General features: G+C 47.6%; 1 protein-coding gene across 2 annotated transcripts in view; it reads left to right on the top strand.

Moving 5' to 3' along the window:
• CASR (calcium sensing receptor) overlaps positions 1-21,613 on the top strand; it is a 220,895-nt gene that overhangs the window by 174,035 nt on the left and 25,247 nt on the right. The gene's annotated exons all lie outside the window — the stretch shown is intronic.

Here is a 21,613-nt window from a genome sequence, read left to right as displayed (position 1 = left end):
ATGTATGTACCATGTAGGTATGTGCACCATGTATGTACCATGTAGGTATCTGCACCATGTATGTACCATGTAGGTATGTGCACCATGTATGTACCATGTAGGTATGTGCACCATGTATGTACCATGTAGGTATGTGCACCATGTATGTACCATGTAGGTATCTACACCATGTATGTACCATGTAGGTATGTGCACCATGTATGTACCATGTAGGTATGTGCACCATGTATGTACCATGTAGGTATGTGCACCATGTATGTACCATGTAGGTATGTGCACCATGTATGTACCATAGTATCCTCGTCAGTTGATTTTTAGGAGATTCATATTAATCAACAACTTTAAAGTTTATAATAGCTATTGTGCCTTATCAAAACTGGGACTTGGGCAAAACAAATAAGACAGTCCTCAGTGTTCTGATTAATGAGGCTTTTTGTGGTTCATGTCTTATTATCTTCTAGATCTCTGCTGTCAGTAGAGAAGGGTCTTGATTATAAGTTCACTTTATTCCCCCGTTCCTGACTTGGCTTATTTACGATTTTTTATAAACAGATCTTGTATCTTTGTACAGCCCTCACATACATCGCAGTGATAGTGGTAATCGCTGCCTCCATTCTGCAGGAACTGAATGTAATGAGTTAATTATATTATTAGGCTGCTTAGTGCACCCTGGGTGTGGCCAGGAGTCTCCGCGCACCATTCTGCTCAGCGGCTTTGCATGCTCCGCCTCCCTCACTGGTGATTGACAGTGATGGCTTACCAGGAGTGAGCACTGTCAGTGAGGGAGGCGGGGCCTCATGGCCACACCCCTGGGGAACCAGGCACCCTAATTAATGATGCAATTTTTATAGAGCCAATTTCCCCAGTCAACAAGGCTGTGAGCTAGGGTGAGCTGGTTAAAAAACATAAAAATCAATGTAATACAGTTTTACTAAACAATCTGTTAGCAATAATGAATGAGCTCAATCCTGAGGAGTTCACCTGGTAACCCCTTCACGACCAATGACGTAAATTTACTTCATTGGTCATGTCTCTGCCTTTGATGCGGGCTCACACACTGAGCCCGCATCTTTCCCTGCACGTCAGCTGATCTGATCAGCCATCATGTGCATCTAACAGCCATGGGGGGATCGGAGCCCTGCCTGCAGCTGTTAACTAGTTAAATCCCACTGTCAACCTCAGACAGTGGGATTTAACATGCGTGTCATGCCTCCCTCTCATCGGCGCACCTGTCACAAATCGCAGGGCACCAATGAGTTGCCACGACAGTCAGGGGTCAGATCATTTCTAGATCATTATTCCTGCTGTACGGAGCTGATGATGACGCTGATGCTAACGCACGACTCTGTACAGCACAAGGGATTGGACGATCGCAGCTCCAAGATCCTTAAGGGAACTAGTAAAAACAATAACAAGGGAAAGAAAAATATTAAAACCCCCACCCCCAAAACTCTAAAGTTAAAATCATCCCCTTTTGCCCCATTAAAAATAAAAGAATAAAAAAAAAAATACACATTTGGTATTACCATTGCAATAAAATGTAATAACAGGCGATCAAAACATCGTGGCACGGTGCCTCAGTGGTTAGCACTGCAGTCTTGTGGTGGCTCAGTGGTTAGCAGTGCAGTCTTGTGGTGGCTCAGTGGTTAGCACTGCAGTCTTGTGGTGGCTCAGTGGTTAGCACTGCAGTCTTGTGGTGGCTCAGTGGTTAGCACTGCAGTCTTGTGGTGGCTCAGTGGTTAGCACTGCAGTCTTGTGGTGGCTCAGTGGTTAGCACTGCAGTCTTGTGGTGGCTCAGTGGTTAGCACTGCAGTCTTGTGGTGGCTCAGTGGTTAGCACTGCAGTCTTGTGGTGGCTCAGTGGTTAGCACTGCAGTCTTGTGGTGGCTCAGTGGTTAGCACTGCAGTCTTGTGGTGGCTCAGTGGTTAGCACTGCAGTCTTGCGGTGGCTCAGTGGTTAGCACTGCAGTCTTGTGGTGGCTCAGTGGTTAGCACTGCAGTCTTGCAGCGCCGGGGTCCTGGGTTCAAATCCCACCAAGGACACCATCTGCAAGGAGTTTGTAAGTTCTCCCCGTGTTTGTGTGGGTTTCCTCCGGGTTCTCCGGTTTCCTCCCACACTCCAAAGACATACAGATAGGGACTCTAGATTGTGAGCCCCAATGGGGACAGTGTTGCCAATGTATGTAAAGCGCTGTGGAATTAATAGCGCTATATAAATGAATAAAATTATTATTATTATTATTATCTGCACCAAATGGTATAAGTACAAAAGCCAGCTCAAGACGCAAAAAATAAGCCGCACTGAGCCCCAGATCTCGAAAAATTAGAACTTTATGGGTCTCGAAAAATGGCGCAAAAAGCAACATTTTTTTTTTTTTTTTACAAATTTCTGATTTTTTTTCACAACTGAAATAAAAAACCCCACACGCCTGTTTGGTATCCATGAACTGGTACTGACCTGGGGAGTCATACTGACAAGTCATATTTAACATATAATGAACATGGTAAATAATAAAAAACATACAAACATTGTGGACTTGCAGTTTTTTTGCAATTTCATCGCACTTGGAATTTTTTCCCGTTTTCCAGTACAATATAGGGCATAGCGTAATTCAAAAGTACAACTCGTCCTGCAAAAAAACAAGCCTCATACTGCTATTATGATGGAAAAATAAAAAAGTTATGTCTCTTGGAAGAAAGGGGAGGAAAACAACAAAAGCGGAAAATCGTCTGGTTATGGTTATATTTAAAGATTAATGAAAGCGAGGGAGGGAAGTAAGAAGACAAAGAACAGCGCGAGTCCCATAATTCTGTCCATATCTATTAATAATCCGTGTGCGCCCGGATGTCAGAGAGAGCGGTGATTAATGGCGGCATGGACGGGACGGTCACCTGACAGACGCGGGTTTTGCTGGTTCACCATGCGCCGGTTTACACGAGCCTATTAACGGCTTTTATGACCGCCCGTTCCCGATGATGGGCTCGTCTACATGAGCCGTCACTCTGCCATCAATAACTCGGCAGGATATTCTGTCTCCCCCTTGGAGCCATAGTTTGAGGAGAGCCGTCAGCCATCTTGGTTTGCAGCCTGATCACTAGGCCTCAACCAAACTCTGTTCAGGAGACAGAGCAGAGTTAATAAAGGGCCCTTCCCCCGGTCTCCATCACTAAACCCTAAAATAACAATCAATTTCCCAACCTGCTCCGGACATCACCCCCTGACAATCCGCTCGTCCGAGGCGCCCGACCACCTGGTTACCATGGATACGTCCTGTAGGTATAGCAGGACGGGTCGCACATGCTCAGTAGATCCCGCCTGTTCTTCTATGGGGGTCCGTCTCTTCCTACTTTCTGTCCTCCTCGCATAGGGGGGTCATGGCCGCTGTGCACCGCTCCTGTCACAGGAGGAACCGTCCTCTCCTTTGACTGAGGAGAAGCAGAAGAGCAGCCACTAAACAACAGAGGTTTCCTCACTACATGTACGAGTGTCCATATCTGTTATCATGGACGTCTCCTGCCTGTAAATACAACATATACAACTAGGCCTCATCTATATATACTGTCTGACAGAGCACAGCAACCAATCACAGCTCAGATTTCACTTTACCTCAGAAACCAATCAGGAATCAGCTTTCATTTTACCACAGCAACCAATCAAAAATCAGCATTCATTTTACCACAGCAACCAATCACAGCTCAGCTTTCATTTTACTACAGAAACCAATCAGAGATTAGTTTTCATTTTGCCATAGCAACCAATCACCGCTCAGCTTTCATTTTACCACAGCAACCAGAGATTAGCTTTCATTTTGCCATAGCAACCAATCACAGCTCAGCTTTCATTTTACCACAGCAACCAGAGATTAACTTTCATTTTGCCATAGCAACCAATTAGAGATCAGCTTACATTTTACCACAGTAGCCAATCAAAGATCAGCTTTCATTTTTCCACAGTAACCAATCAGAGATAAGCTTTAGTTTTACCCCAGCAACCAATCAGAGATCAGTTTTCATATTTTTTTTTTTAAACATCTCTGGTAAAATGAAAGCTGTGCTGTGATTGGTTGCTATGAGCAACATAGAGCCAGAAGATGCCACATAAGGGGGCAAGCATCTGAAACAGCAGTAATGGAGGTGGATCACAGAGCAGGAGGAGCGGATATTATGGGGAGAGCAGGGGGTTGTGGGAGATGTAGTTCACAGCGGTCACATGGGCAGCTCTGGAGAAGCGCGCACCACACTGAGGAGAGGCACAATGATGGAGGAGCCAGAAAAAGATGGAGGCTGAGAAGAGGCGGCCGGTTACTATAGCGATGATTGCACTACGGGGAGTCAGAAAATGGCGGATTCCTGAACAACCACTATAAGACCCGCGTTTCACACAAATCAGCCTAAAAAGTGTACATTAGAGTAAACTGCATGAAATGAGATAAAAAGCAAATCTCACAGAACCAGATAACTGAATAATAAGAATAACGAAAATGGCCACCGCTGTATTAATTAACCGATATTTCCAAAACCTTTTATAACGCCATATTGGGCCCTGACCTCCACAACCGCACTCTCCTTCCCCATGCCTGGTCGCTGCACAAGGCCCAAACAACCGGCCCGCTGTGACAGCGACATACCTCAGAGACCGAGTATGGACCGAAATACCAACCAACGGGGGGAGGGCGGGTGTAGCTCCACGATCCGGGGGGTAAGAGGCAGGGAACCTGTACCCCACTAAGGCTACTTTCACACTTGCGTTCAGCGGAGTCCGTCACTATGGAGAATAGCGTAGTCCGTTAACGCACTGCGCTATTCTCCATAGACTTGTATGGACGACGCACTGTAACGCAAGTGTCAGCGTTGCATCCGCTGGACGACGCAGCGTCGTTTTTTTGACGCTGCGCCGGGCGGATGGAACGCTGCATGTAACGTTTTTTTGAGCAGCGGAAACCTTTATTTTTCACTGCGCATGCTCTCTTTTTTTTTTTTTTTTTTTAATCACAAACTTTATTTTATTTCTCGGTGGCCGAACGTTCAGCTGAGCGCTCGGCCGCCGGCATGTCAGAGCACTCAGCTGAGCGCTCGGCCGCCGGCATGTCAGGGCACTCAGCTGGGCGCTCGGCCGCCAGCATGTGCTCGGCCGCCAATGTGGCGCCCTGGACAAGCCAGGGGCCACAGGTAACTACACCACCACACCCTACACCCCGGTTAGGCACATCTAAGCCAGACACAAAACCCTTGTTGCCTTCCTCCAGGGGCTGATGTCCACACCAGTGGGCGGAGCCAGGTGGTTGGTCTCCGCCCACCGAGGAGTTCACAGTCCTGGAGGCAGGAAACTGTAGTCAGTTTAGCTCAGGCAGAGCTTGAGTGCAGAGTAGAGTTGAGTTGGACAGTGAAAGTGGAAGGAGGGAAAGTGAGGAGTAGTGAAGTGGCAAGAGAGCAGACTGAAGTGAGTCCGGGTGTGTGGCCTGGACGGAGCAGCAAGGTTGGCAGACGGTGGTGACCGTCTGCAGGAGTGGCCTATCGGAGTTTGCCGTAAGGACCGTGGACGGGCGGTGGCCCGGCGGTACCGGACCGGTACACAAGGAGAAGCCAGCGCCATTGGCAGGGGCTTTTCGGAGCCCGGCAAGGCTAGGAGTCGCCGTGAATTTGCCGAATCCGTTAGTGAAGGGGACCTCCTGGGTTTCCAAACAGTCAAGTCCCGACAGAAGGCAACCGTCCAACCGTGAAGGGGAGACACCGCCACCGCCAAGGGCAACCGTTTCCCAGGGCCAGCGCCTGCGGGCAAAAGGGGCTCCTCCGGCCTACATCCAAGACGGGGAGCAGGTTACCGGTGGGAACCCATCGGAATCAACATAGAACATAGGTGCAGGGAGAGACACTAACCTATGGGGAAGAAACAACCGCAGCCGTCTGTGGGACCCGTCCATCCAGCCGTGTGTTTTACCGAGAACTGTGTCATCGTCTCAGGCTGTGTGAGTGAGTACCCCCGTGCCGTACGGCACAGCGCTGCCCCTGCGACCCTGCACCTCACCAGGCCCCGCAACCCGCCTGCCATCCACTCCTACCCCATCACCGGGACAACCAACCCCCTACCCACGGAAGGGAGAAATAACAACAAAGCTGCTCCCAGTCACCGCTCCCGGGATCCCCGTCTAGAGCAGCGGTGGTGTCACCACGGACAATATCCATAATCAAAACCCCCACAACCAATCATCCCCCTTTTCACTCACGGGCGAGGAGCGCCGCTCGAGTCCCCGGGATCTGGTCCACCGCTCGAGCCACCACCGAGCAGCAGCAGCGGCCGCAGCAGCAGCGGCAGCCGGACCCGAGCAGTGGGAGAGCGCAGCGTCCCCTCCTCCGCCCGCGACACCAGCATGTCAGGGTACTCAGCTGAGCGCTCGGCCGCCAGCATGTCAGGGCACTCAGCTGGGCGCTCGGCTGCCAGCATGTCAGGGCACTCAGCTGAGCGCTCGGCCGCCGGCATGTCAGGGCACTCAGCTGAGCGCTCGGCCGCCGGCATGTCAGGGCACTCAGCTGAGCGCTCGGCCGCCGGCATGTCCGGGCACTCAGCTGATCGCCCGGCCGCCGGCATGTCAGGGCACTCAGCTGAGCGCTCGGCCGCCGGCATGTCAGGGCTCTCAGCTGAGCGCTCGGCCGCCGGCATGTCAGGGCACTCAGCTGATCGCCCGGCTGCCGGCATGTCAGGACACTCAGCTGAGCGCTCGGCCGCCGGCATGTCAGGGCACTCAGCTGGGCGCTCGGCCGCCAGCATGTCAGGGCACTCAGCTGGGCGCTCGGCCGCCAGCATGTCAGGGCACTCAGCTGGGCGCTCGGCCGCCAGCATGTCAGGGCACTCAGCTGAGCGCCCGGCCGCCGGCATGTCAGGGCACTCAGCTGATCGCCCAGGGCCTGTCAGGGCACTAAGCATCCCTGATCCAATCACAGCTCCTGCACATCCACCATATTTATAAACATGGTCAATTGCAACATTTTCAGCACATTAACCCTTCGCAGTCCCTGGCCTCTCTGCTGACTGCTATGGGGCCTACTAATCTGCCCCATTTTTAACAAATTAATATTGAGCAAAGAAACCTGTGGCACATTTTTTAGCAACAATACAGGGTCAACCACAATGTAATAAAGGGTGTTGAACCCATACCACTCCAGAATTCATAGAAACATGGGAGGACAACGGAGTTTTGTGGTGAAAAAATGTAAAAGGTATTTTTATTAGGACAAATATTAAAAGATAAATACAATTTTACATTTCCACAAGACACAACAATACATACATGTATAAATAAGAGGTTAATCATATAGATGAGGTAGTACGGTGGGTAAGCAAGCGGTGGTGGCCAGATGTACACCCTATCCCTTAGTAGCCTATAAGCAATCACTGGGTAAATTACACCAACAGGGAAAGGTTAGAGGCAATGGGATATACCTGGGCGCCGGTAAACACAGCCCGCAGGTGGAAGAGGAGCTCCGTGTGGAGGACCCAAAAAAATTGGAGGACCCGCTGAAAAATTGGAGAATCCGCCATCTTGGGCGCGAAAAGTTCCCGCCCGAGCCGTCTTCCCTGAACAGAAAGGGCGCGAAAGCGAAGCCCCGCCCCCCGAGAGCGGAGCGGAGCAAAAAGCAAGCGAAGTGCTCGGAAAACACCAAGGGGGGACGGGTGAAGATCCTGCCTCATGTGACTGAGGAGATAAAAGGCAGGGACGCCAGGACTCTGCTACCTGTTTGGTTCCTGGACTCCTCAACAGCACCATGTCCGCCCCGCCAAGAGAACCCGAGTTCCTGGAGCCTGCGCCCCGGTCGGCGGCGTGGCTGGAGGTCCAAACGATGCTACTGTATCGCCGCAACTGGGCTGAAGTGCGCCTCCTGATGGATCGATGGACAGCCGAGGTGGAGGAGCTGGTGACGGTCGCGCAGTTGTACAAGGTGGAGACCATTCTTGCAGAGCGGGTAGGTGACCCACGCCCCTATGTCCCTGAGGGACCGGCCGCTGCGGCTGAGGGACCCGGTCTGCCTCTGGCCCCTATATGGTCTTCCCCGTTGCCCGTGCCGGCCGCCGTTGCTTCCCCGCCCGTCCCGCTGCCATCTCCACCGGCAGCGGAGTCCGCGGCCCCGGCCCGAGAGGATCCAGATACCCCTAGAATCGTTGGCCCGGAAGAGGGCATATAGCAGTGCCCGCGGGGGCTGAAGGAGCGGCCGACCCGGAGGTGCCGGCTGCGGCCCTTGGTGCGACAGCTGGCGGTGAGCAGCCCGCAGCTGAAAAAGGGGTGGAACCCGGCCCGCGGGATCCCGTCGCCAGTCCCGAAGAGTTGGATAGCAGTGACTCGAGGCCCGACACGGAGCCGGTTTCGGAAGATGAGGTGACCCCCGGCCTGATCGACATGGAGGCCACGTACATCCCGCGGAATGGTGGGAACGGGTACCGGGCGGCCCTATCCCGCCGCGCCTGTTGTGTGCTGGAGTTGTACGAGGGCGAGGCGGAGTCTGCCTCAGAGGATGAAATCCCTCGCCCCCGACCAGAAGACAACTAAGAAAGTTAAAGTGCGGTAGCGGTTCCCGGCTACCATGTTAAAGTCCCCGTTGGGACCCTGACTGCCTGTCCCTGTTGGGACTTTTGTTGCCCCGTTTTACAAAAAGACAAGGCTGAGAACTTGCAGGCCACCCAAAAACTATTGGGCATGTAAATAACCCCTCCCTTAACCGGCCGTCCGGTTTCACCGCCTCCGGAGAGGCCGACTGGAGGATGGGCCTGCGGGAAGCTTCTGGCAGAGGCTACAACTACAACCACTACAACCTGTGAAGAGACAATGCCCCGCCTCCACTTCCTGTGAAGAGACAATGCCCCGCCTCCACTTCCTGTGAAGAGACAATGCCCCGCCTCCACTTCCTGTGAAGAGACAATGCCCCGCCTCCACTTCCTGTGAAGAGACAATGCCCCGCCTCCACTTCCTGTGAAGAGACAATGCCCCGCCTCCACTTCCTGTGAAGAGACAATGCCCCGCCTCCACTTCCTGTGAAGAGACAATGCCCCGCCTCCACTTCCTGTGAAGAGACAATGCCCCACCTCCACTTCCTGTGAAGAGACAATGCCCCACCTCCACTTCCTGTGAAGAGAATGCCCCACCTCCACTTCCTGTGAAGAGACAATGCCCCACCTCCACTTCCTGTGAAGAGACAATGCCCCACCTCCACTTCCTGTGAAGAGACAATGCCCCGCCTCCACTTCCTATGAAGAGACAATGCCCCGCCTTCACTTCCTCTGAAGAGGCAATGCCCGCCTCCACCTCCTGTGAAGAGACAATGCCCCACCTCCACTTCCTGTGAAGAGACAATGCCCCACCTCCACTTCCTGTGAAGAGACAACGCCCCACTCCACTTCCTGTGAAGAGACAATGCTCCACCTCCACTTCCTGTGAAGAGACAATGCCCCACTTCCACTTCCTGTGAAGAGACAATGCCCCACCTCCACTTCCTGTGAAGAGACAATGCCCCGCCTCCACTTCCTGTGAAGAGACAATGCCCCGCTCAACTTTCTGTGAAGAGACAATGCCCCACCTCCACTTCCTGTCAAGAAACAATGCCCTGCCTCCACTTCCTGTGAAGAGACAATGCCTCTCCCCACTTAATGTGAAGAGACAATGCCCCGCCTCCACTTCCTTTGAAGAGATAATGCCCCGCTCCACTTCCTGTGAAGAGACCATGCCCCGCCTCCACTTCCTGTGAAGAGACAATGCCCCGCCTCCACTTCCTGTGAGGAGACAGTGCCCCGCCTCCACTTCCTGTGAGGAGACAGTGCCCCGCCTCCACTTCCTGTGAGGAGACAGTGCCCCGCCTCCACTTCCTGTGAGGAGACAATGCCCCGCTCCACTTCCTGTGAAGAGACAATGACCCACCTCCACTTCCTGTGAAGAGACAATGCCCCGCTCCACTTCCTGTGAAGAGACAATGCCCCACCTCCACTTCCTGTGAAGAGACAATGCTCCACTTCCTGTAATCTGTCGGCATGTCTTCTGCTAGAGATGGATTACCCCTCACAGCAGGCATCGGGCAGCACATTACACAGAGGGGAGACTCCTAGTGGCCGGCACAGGGAGGAGCTGTTTGGGCTGAACGCATAGTTTTGGGTAATAATATTTTTTCTTATTTCTATAGCGCCATTATATTGCGCACTACTTGGCAGATCTTTTTATTGGAAGTGACCCCCATAGCTTCTTATGTAGACCCTATTTCTACACTGCTGAGGCCGAGTCGTGCTCCGTGGTTGCCGATCCCGGGGCACTGGAAATCACTGGTCATATTTGTCTCGTGTCGCCCCATTATTGTGCTGAAATCTTCAGATCCTGCTCAATATAATTACCGTAACTCATAGATCAATTATCGGTGGAGCAGACGCGGCTCTTCCTGTGGCCGGGAACTATTGTTATTAATCCTCAGCTCTCTCCTGATTATTCCCCGGATACAGGACGGAGCGTATAATGAGCACGTGCAGAACACCCAGTATACAGAAGGGGAAGCGCAGTATACAGGAGCGCAGTATACAGGAGCGCAGCATATAGGAGCACAGTATACAGAACAGTATACAGGAGGACAGTATACAGAACAGTATACAGGAGGACAGTATACAGGAGCACAGTATACAGAACAGTATACAGGAGGACAGTATACAGGAGGACAGTATATAGGAGCACAGTATACAGAACAGTATACAGGAGGACATTATACAGGAGCGCAGTATATAGGAGCACAGTATACAGAACAGTATACAGGAGGACAGTATACAGGAGCGCAGCATATAGGAGCACAGTATACAGAACAGTATACAGGAGGACAGTATACAGGAGCGCAGTATACAGAACAGTATACAGGAGGACAGTATACAGGAGGACAGTATACAGGAGCGCAGTATATAGGAGCACAGTATATAGGATAGTATACAGGAGCGCAGCATATAGGAGCACAGTATACAGAACAGTATACAGGAGGACAGTATACAGGAGCGCAGTATATAGGAGCACAGTATACAGAACAGTATACAGGAGGACAGTATACAGGAGCGCAGTATATAGGAGCACAGTATAGAGGACAGTATACAGGAGGGCAGTATACAGGAGCGCAGTATATAGGAGCACAGTATAGAGGACAGTATACAGGAGCGCAGTATATAGGAGCACAGTATACAGGAGTGCAGTATATAGGAGCACAGTATAGAGGACAGTATACAGGAGGACAGTATACAGGAGCACAGTATACAGGAGCGCAGTATATAGGAGCACAGTACAGAGGACAGTATACAGGAGGACAGTATACAGGAGCACAGTATACAGGAGCGCAGTATATAGGAGCACAGTATAGAGGACAGTATACAGGAGGACAGAATACAGGAGCGCAGTTTATAGGAGCACAGTATACAGGAGCGCAGTATATAGGAGCACAGTATAGAGGACAGTATACAGGAGGACAGTATAGAGGACAGTATACAGGAGGACAGTATACAGAAGCACAGTATAGAGGACAGTATACAGGAGGACAGTATACAGGAGCGCAGTATACAGGAGCGCAGTATACAGGAGCGCAGTATACAGGAGCGCAGTATACAGGAGCGCAGTATACAGGAGCGCAGTATATAGGAGCGCAGTATATAGGAGCACAGTATAGAGGACAGTATACAGGAGGACAGTATACAGGAGCACAGTATAGAGGACAGTATACAGAAGCACAGTATAGAGGACAGTATACAGGAGCACAGTATATAGGAGCACAGTATACAGGAGCGCAGTATATAGGAGCACAGTATATAGGACAGTATACAGGAGGACAGTATACAGGAGCGCAGTATATAGGAGCACAGTATACAGGAGTGCAGTATATAGGAGCACAGTATAGAGGACAGTATACAGGAGGACAATATACAGGAGCGCGGTATATAGGAGCACAGTATAGAGGACAGTATACAGGAGGACAGTATACAGGAGCACAGTATATAGGAGCACAGTATACAGGAGTGCAGTATATAGGAGCACAGTATAGAGGACAGTATACAGGAGGACAGTATACAGGAGCGCAGTATATAGGAGCACAGTATAGAGGACAGTATACAGGAGCGCAGTATATAGGAGCACAGTATAGAAGACAGTATACAGGAGCACAGTATAGAGGACAGTATACAGGAGGACAGTATACAGAAGCACAGTATAGAGGACAGTATACAGGAGCACTGTATATAGGAGCACAGTATACAGGAGCGCAGTTTATAGGAGCACAGTATACAGGAGCGCAGTATATAGGAGCACAGTATAGAGGACAGTATACAGGAGGACAGTATACAGGAGGACAGTATAGCGGACAGTATACAGGAGGACAGTATACAGAAGCACAGTATAGAGGACAGTATACAGGAGCACAGTATATAGAAGCACAGTATACAGGAGCGCAGTATATAGGAGCACAGTATAGAGGACAGTATACAGGAGGACAGTATACAGGAGCACAGTATACAGGAGTGCAGTATATAGGAGCACAGTATAGAGGACAGTATACAGGAGGACAGTATACAGGAGGACAGTATACAGGAGCACAGTATAGAGGACAGTATACAGGAGGACAGTATACAGGAGCACAGTATATAGGAGCACAGTATACAGGAGCGCAGTGTATATAGGAGCACAGTATAGAGGACAGTATACAGGAGGACAGTATACAGGAGCGCAGTATATAGGAGCACAGTATAGAGGACAGTATACAGGAGGACAGTATACAGGAGCGCAGTATATAGGAGCACAGTATAGAGGACATTATACAGGAGCGCAGCATATAGGAGCACAGTATAGAGGACAGTATACAGGACAGTATACAGGAGGACAGTATACAGGAGGACAGTATAGAGGACAGTATACAGGAGCACAGTATACAGGAGGACAGTATACAGGAGCACAGTATAGAGGACAGTATAGAGGAGGACAGTATACAGGAGGACAGTATACAGGAGGACAGTATACAGGAGCGCAGTATAGAGGACAGTATACAGGAGCACAGTATAGAGGACAGTATACAGGAGGACAGTATACAGGAGGACAGTATACAGGAGCACAGTATAGAGGACAGTATACAGGAGGACAGTATACAGGAGCGCAGTATAGAGGACAGTATACAGGAGGACAGTATACAGGAGCGCAGTATAGAGGACAGTATACAGGAGGACAGTATACAGGAGGACAGTATACAGGAGCGCAGTATAGAGGACAGTATACAAGAGGACAGTATACAGGAGGACAGTATACAGGAGCACAGTATAGAGGACAGTATACAGGAGGACAGTATACAGGAGCGCAGTATAGAGGACAGTATACAGGAGAACAGTATACAGGAGGACAGTATACAGGAGGACAGTATAGAGGACAGTATACAGGAGGACAGTATACAGGAGGACAGTTTAGAGGACAGTATACAGGAGGACAAGTATACAGCAGCACAGTATATAGGAGCACAGTATACAGGAGGACAAGTATACAGGAGCACAGTATACAGAAAGACAATATACATAAGCGCAGTATACAGGAGAACAATATACATGAGTGCAGTATATAGAAGGTGAAGCGCAGTATACAGGAGCGCAGTATATAGGACCACAGTATAAAGAACAGTATACAGGAGGACAATATACATGAGTGCAGTATACAGAAGCACAGTATATAGAAGCACAGTACAGAGGACAGTATACAGGAGCACAGTATATAGGAGCACAGTATAGAGGACAGTATACAGGAGGACAGCATGTAGGAGCACAGTATAGAGGACAGTATACAGGAGGACAGTATACAGGAGCTCAGCATATAGGAGCACAGTACAGAGGACAGTATACAGGAGGACAGTATACAGGAGCGCAGCATATAGGAGCACAGTATAGAGGACAGTATACAGGGGGACAGTATACAGGAGCACAGTATATAGGAGCACAGTATAGAGAACAGTATACAGGAGGACAATATACAGGAGCTCAGCATATAGGAGCACAGTACAGAGGACAGTATACAGGAGGACAGTATACAGGAGCTCAGCATATAGGAGCACAGTAAAGAGGACAGTATACAGGAGGACAGTATACAGGAGCGCAGCATATAGGAGCACAGTACAGAGGACAGTATACAGGAGGACAGTATACAGGAGGACAGTATACAGGAGGACAGTAAAGAGGACAGTATACAGGAGGACGGTATACAGGAGCACAGTATATAGGAGCATAGTACAGAGGACAGTATACAGGAGGACAGTATACAGGAGCTCAGCATATAGGAGCACAGTACAGAGGACAGTATACAGGAGGACAGTATGCAGGAGCGCAGCATATAGGAGCACAGTATAAAGAACAGTATACAGGAGGACAGTATACAGGAGCGCAGTATATAGGAGCACATTATACATGAGTGCAATATACAGAAGCACAGTACAGAGGACAGGATACAGGAGCACAGTGTAGAGGAGCACAGTATGAAAGAGGACAGTATATAGGAGCACAGTACAGGAAAAGCAGGATGTGAGCTGTGATATCACCTACAGTATGGGGAATGGTGGATGCTATGTTATCTACTGAAAATATAGAGGTGTTCTCAGCCATTGTCCAGGAGTGGGAGGAGGTGACCTGTGACATCACATATTGTGAATGGTGGATCCTATGTTACCTATTTTATATAGATGAGTTATAAGTGAATGTACAGGAGGAGGAGGTGAGCTGTGACATCACCTATTGTGAATATTGGATCCTGTGTTATCTACGGTATATAGAGGTGTTATCAGTCATTGTACAGTAGGAAGAGGAGGTGAGCTGTGACATCACCTATTGTGAATGATGGATCCTGTGTTATCTTCTGTATATAGAGGCGTTATCAGTCATTGTACAGGAGGAGGAGGAGGTGAGCTGTGACATCACCTATTGTGAATATTCGATCCTGTGTTATCTACAGTATATAGAGGTGTTATCAGTCATTGTACAGTAGGAAGAGGAGGTGAGCTGTGACATCACCTATTGTGAATGGTGGATCCTGTGGTATCTACTGTATATAGATAGTGAAGATGTGCGAGGAGAAAAGGGTTAACCCGCACTGCCAGTACGAGTAGTGATCACTGAAGATCAGTTAGAATAAAACATGCAAATTTATTGTTCTACGCGTCAGTGGAAACTACTGTTTGGGTGCACAGCAGGACTCAAAAGGGAAAAAGCACCATTTAACTTTTTTAATGCAAAATTGACTGGAATCATTAGGGGATGCCATGTCATGTTCGGAGAGTCCCTGAGGTGCCTAAATAGTGGAACTCCCACACAAGAAACCCCATTTTGTAAACTAGAACCTTTAAGGAATTCATCTAGATGTGTAGTGAGCACTTTGAACCCTTAAGTGCTTCAAAAAATGTTATAACTTTGAGCCATGAAAATAACAATCACAAAAATGTTGTTTTACCCCTAAATTTTGTATTTTCACAAAAGTAACAGGAGAAATTGTACCCAAAAAGTTGTTGTGCAATTTCTCCTGAGTATGCTGATACCTCTTTAGTGGTGGAAAACTACCGTTTGGGCGCAGGGCTCGAAAGGGAAGGAGCACAATTTGAGTTTTAGAATGCAAAACTGTTTGGAATCATTAGCGGATGCCATATGGCATTTGCACTGCTCCTGATGTGGCTAAATAGTAAAAACCCCCACAAATAACCCTATTTTGGAAACAAAGACCCCTTGAGGAATTTATCTAGATGTTTGGTGAGCATTTTGAACCCTCAAGTACATCACAAAAGCTTTTAGTGTTGAGCCGTGAAAGCAAAAAATATAATCTTTCCTGCAAAAATGTTGTTTAGCCCCAAACTATTTATTTTCACAAGGGTAACAAGAGAAAATGCAGCATAAAATTTGTTGTGCAATTTCTGCTGAGTACACTGATACCTCATATGTGGTGGAAAACCACTGTTTGGGCACACAGCAGGGCTTGGAAAGGAAGGAGCATCATTTAACTTTTTGAATGCAAAATTGGCTGGAATCATTAGCAGATGCCATGTCACATTTAGAGACCCCCTGAGGTGCCTAAACAGTGGAACTCCCCCACAAGTGACCCCATTTTGTAAACTAGACCCCTTAAGGAATGAATCTAGATGCGTAGTGAACTTTGAACCCTCAAGTGCTTCACAAAATTTTATAACGTTGAACCATGAAAATAACAAGTCACAAAAATGTTAGCTTAGCCCCAAATTTTCTATTTTCACGAGAGTAACAGGAGAAATTGTACCCAAAAAGTTTTTGTGCAATTTCTCCTGAGTATGCCGATACCTCATTAGTGGTGGAAAACTACTGTTTGGGCGCATGGCAAAGCTCGGAAGGGAAGGAGCGCTATTTGGGTTTTAGAACGCAAAATTGTCATAAGTGGCCACCATGGTGCATTTGCAGGGTTCCTGATGTGGCTAAACAGTAGAAACCCACCACAAATAACCCTATTTTGAAAACAAGAACCCTTGAGGAATTTATCTGGATTTTTGGTGAGCACTTTGAACCCTCAAATGCGTCACAAAATGTTATTGAGTCGTGAATAGAAAAAAAAAATCAAATTTTTCCCACAAAAATGTTCTTTAGCCACAAACTGTTCATTTTCACTAGAGTATCAGGAGAAAATGCACCATACAATCTGTTGTGCAATTTCTCTTGAGTATGCTGATACCCCATATGTGGTGTAAAAGTACTGTTTGAGCGCACTGTCAACCTTTGAAAGGAATGAATGACGTTTTGGAGCACAGACTTTGATGTAATTGTCTGCGGGCATCATCTTGCATGTGGAAAGCCCGTAATGGGCCTAAACAGTGGAAACCCCCATAAGTGACCCCATTTTGGAAATTAGACCCCTCAAGGAATATTTATCTGGACATGGGGAGAGCACATTGAACCCTCTGGTGCTTCACAGAATTTTAGTGTTGAGCTGAGAACATTTAAAAATGTGATATTTCCCACAAAAGTCTTGTTTTAGCCCCATTTTTTTTTTCATTTTTGCAAGTTATAGCAGGAGAAAGTGGACCTCAAAATTTGTTGTGCAATTTTTCCTGAATATGCTGATATCCCATATGTGGTGGGAAACTACTGTTTGGATGCACGGAAGGGCTAGGCAGGGAAGGAGTCAAAGTTTTGGAGCACAGGCATTGATGGAATGGTTTGCCGGCGTCATGTTGCGTTTGCCCCTGAAGTGCCGGAACAGGAGAAACCCCCACAAGTGACCCTGTATTGTAATTGATCTAGTGTTTTCCTGGTATGTGAATTTTGTTATGTGGTGGCATATGTAAATTGTGAAGAGTATGTGAGGCTGAATGTAGCCAGGATAACACATACCGCATACTTTCACCACGACTGTATTTGATCGTTGTCTTCTGGAGGCGCTGGCCGCATATGCAATAGCTATTGAAGGAATAATTATGTACATTGCACCTTAAATTCTTATCTCAGTCTAAAAAGGCTTTTGAGAAGTTATTAGATGATGCTGGATGTGGATTGTGACACGGATGTCCCTTTGGGGAATGTACAGCTCAGTAAATTTGTTGCTGAAGTGATCAATGACCAGCCTAACTTTGACAGTCATTCAAAGTTTGGGTAATCTCGGGGATGACACCGTGCACTATTGCTAAAATGCAAAAATTTGTCAAAAGCCTCAAACTATGTCCAGGGCATAGCCATGTAGATAACTGGAGTGTTACAGTCGTGGCTGAAAGTGTTGGCACCCTTGAAATTGTTCCAGAAAATGAAGTATTTCTCCCAGAAAATTATTGTAATTACACGTTTTGTTATACACAGGGTTTTTTTGCTTTCTCACATAAAACCCAAAAAATGGACCAGACCAATTTATTGCCACTTTTTCAAAATTGTGGGTAAACATCTTTGTTTCCAGCATGTGATGCTCGTTCAAACTCATCTGTGGCAAATAACAGGTGTGGGCAATAAGAAAATCACACCTGAAACTAGATAAAAAGGGGAGATATTGATTGAATCTTTGCACTGTGTGTCGGTGTGTGCATGCCGCACTAAGCATAGACAACAGAAAGAGGAGAACAGAACTGTCTGAGGACTAAAGAACCAAAATTGTGGAAAAATATCAACAATCTGAAGGTTACAAGTCCATCTCTAGAGATCTTGATGTTCCTTTGTCCACAGTGCTCAACATAATGAAGACGTTTACACCCCATGGCACTGTAGATAATCTCCCTGGACGCGGACGGCAGAGAATACATGATAAATATTGTGACGCAGGATAGTCTGGATAGTGGATAATCCTCAATCAGGGTCCAAAGAAATTCACACTGTCCGGCAGCTCAGGGGGCATCAGTGTCAGTGCAAATTATCCATTGACATCTGAATGAAATTAAACTCTATGGAGGAGACCCAAGAGGACTGCACTGCTGACACAGAGACAGAAAAAAAGCCAAAATGTACGAGAGTAACCAAAATCCTATTGGGAAAGCATCTTGTAGACAGATGAGACCAAGATAAAGATTTTTGGGACAGGACATTATTCTACTGTTTACCGAAAACAGAATGAGGCCTACAAAGTAAAGAGCACATCACCTACAGTCACATATGGTGGAGGTCAGAGATGTCTTGTGGTTGTTTTGCTGCCTCTGGCTCTGGGCGCGGTGACTGTGTGCAAGACATCATGAAATCTGAAGATTACCAAAGGATTTTGGGTGGCAATCTAGTGCCCAGTGTCAGAAAACTGGGTATAGTGCTAGGTCAGGGGTCTTCCAGCAGGACAATGACCCCAAAAATCAAGAAGCCCCAGAAATGGATGGAAACAAAGCACTGGAGAGTTCTGAAATGGCCACCATGAGTCCAGATCTAAACCTCATGGACACCTGAGGAGAAAGCTGAAAATTAGGAGAAGAGAAGAGGAGAGAAGAGGAGAGGAGAGAAGAGGAGAGGAGAGGTGAGGAGATGCCTTCAGATTAGAGCCCTGGAGACGTTTATAAATAAAAAAAAGAGTCCGAGATTCCAGGTGAGAGGAGGAAGAAGCTGTGGACGGGGACAGGGGGCGACTGATGGAAGGGATTTATTCCAGAGGGTAAAGGGCGCAGCCAAATATTAAGAGGAGGGGGACAACAAACTGGTTTTGGAATTTTGTGTAAAATTCTGTCCAATTTGCCTTTTTTTCAGTTTTTTTTCTGTTGTTCCAATACACAAAGGAAATAAACCTGTGAATAACAAAACCTGTAATTGCAATAATTTTTTGGGAGAAATACCATCATTTTCTGGAGCAATGTCAAGGTGACAACACTTACATAGTTACATAGTTACTTAGGTTGAAAAAAGCCCTAGGTCCATCTAGTTCCTCTTCCTCCACCAGTTCTACATTTAGTCACTAAGTCATTTATAACCAACAATGTTTTGTGTACTGAGGAAATCATCCAGCCCTTTTTTAAAAGCTGTTATACGGTAGTATCTGCCATTACTACCTCTTGTGGTAGTGTATTCCACAGTCTGACTGCTCTAACTGTAAAGAACCCTTTCCTATTTAGGTGTCGGAATCGCTTTTCTTCCACTCGCAGTGAGTGCCCCTGGTCCTTAGTACTGTCTTTGGAAGAAATAAGTCATGTGCCAGTCCTTTATATTGACCGCACATGTATTTATACATATAAATGAGATCTCATCTGAGACGTCTTTTTTCTAAGCTAAACATATCTAACTTTTCCACCCTGTCATCATACGGGCGGCCTCCATTCCTCCTCATACGGGCGGCCTCCATTACTCATCATACGGGCGGCCTCCATTCCTCCTCATACGGGCGGCCTCCATTACTCATCATACGGGCGGCCTCCATTACTCATCATACGGGCGGCCTCCATTCCTCCTCATACGGGCGGCCTCCATTCCTCATCATACGGGCGGCCTCCATTCCTCATCATACGGGCGGCCTCCATTCCTCATCATACGGGCGGCCTCCATTCCTCCTCATACGGGCGGCCTCCATTCCTTGTAATAGTCTAGTTGCCCGCCTTTGAACTGACTAACTTCTGAATGTCCTTTTTAAAATGTGGAGCCCAAAACTGGATCCCGTATTCCAGATGTGGCCTTACAAGTGATTTATAGAGGGGTAACAATACGTTGGGATCACGGGATCTAATCTCTCTTTTTATACACCCTAGAATCTTGTTTGCTTTAGCAGCTGCTGCTTGACATTGAGTGCTGCTGCTCAGCTTATTTGTAATGAGAATACCCAAGTCCTTCTCCTGTTCTGTAGTCCCGAGTTTACTTCCATTTAATGTATATGTAGCTATAGGATTACTCCATCCTAGGTGCATTACTTTACATTTATCAACATTAAATCTCATTTGCCAAGTGTCTGCCCATTCTGACATCTTATCTAGATCTTTTTGTAATATTGTACTATCCAGGTCAGTTTTTAATATCCTACATAGTTTGGTGTCATCGGCAAAGACTGACACTTTACTATCAATCCCATCCACAAGGTCATTCATAAAGAGAGTAAAAAGAATCGGTCCAAGCACAGATCCCTGCGGCCCCCGCTGCTGACTAAAGCCCATTTAGAGAATGTTCCATTTATGACTACTCTTTGTTTCCTATCTTTTAGCCAATTCCTTACCCAGTTGCATATTGTGTCCCCTAGTCCTTGCTTCTGGAGCTTTAGTATAAGGCTATTATGTGGTACAGTATCAAATGCCTTTGCAAAGTCCAAATAAATCACTTACGTCCACGACTGTATATAAAATATCATCACTCCAATATTGCCGAACTTCTAACTTCTTCGCTATCCCCATGTGAAAAACAAGGCCCAAAACATCACCATTTCTATTGCGTCTACGATAGTCCAGTCAGCAAATGAGGCAGTGGTGTTTTGGGCAAAAAATTGCTGTGCGTCTAATTTGTCTGGGCCGCCATGAGATTTACAAAATTCTCAGAGAAAAAGACTTTGAAAAACGAAATTTCGGTGAGGCCGGCAGTGTGAAAATGGATTCCTGACTTGGCCACAAAATCAGAAATATGTGGCTCGTAGTCTTCAGGGGTTGAGGTCCATACAGGGTCACAAACGGTGGATGGGGGGGTCACTAACATTAGGTAATGGCTCATTTGCTGTTCTGGGATGTCTGCGTGAGGGTTCGTTATCACTGGAGGAAGAAGAGGAGGAGGAAAAATAGAGGAAGGTGGGATCCTCTCCCTCACCATCAGTGTTGGAGACAAGGATCGCGTATGGCTCCCCGGCTTAATACTGTCTTTGAGACGAGTGAGACATTTTATTTTTCACGTGAGTGGTGTGTGTAAAGTAACCTAATTTTATTCAGGTGTGTGTGTCTTTGGTGGAAACCTTTTTATTCGAATAAAAGACAAAAAAAAGAAGCCAACTGTAGGAGAGACCGGGACGGACGAGTATGCAAGGTCTTATAACGCACACAAACATTGCTGGAAGACACAAAATCGACCATATCTTGATGCAAACTTGGCCACCAAAAACGACGAGAAAGGAGTTCCAAGGTCACTTTATTACTCGGGTGACCTGCAAGAACCGAGTTATGATGCTTCCCTAAAATTTTGTGGCATAAATGTAAATTCAAGCAGGAGGGGTGTCCCCCTGAGCCTTCAA

This window comes from Anomaloglossus baeobatrachus, chromosome 2, assembly GCF_048569485.1.
Source record: "Anomaloglossus baeobatrachus isolate aAnoBae1 chromosome 2, aAnoBae1.hap1, whole genome shotgun sequence".
In the NCBI taxonomy this organism is placed as follows: Eukaryota; Metazoa; Chordata; class Amphibia; order Anura; family Aromobatidae; genus Anomaloglossus; species Anomaloglossus baeobatrachus.
This window is presented reverse-complemented; position numbering and strand designations above follow the sequence as displayed.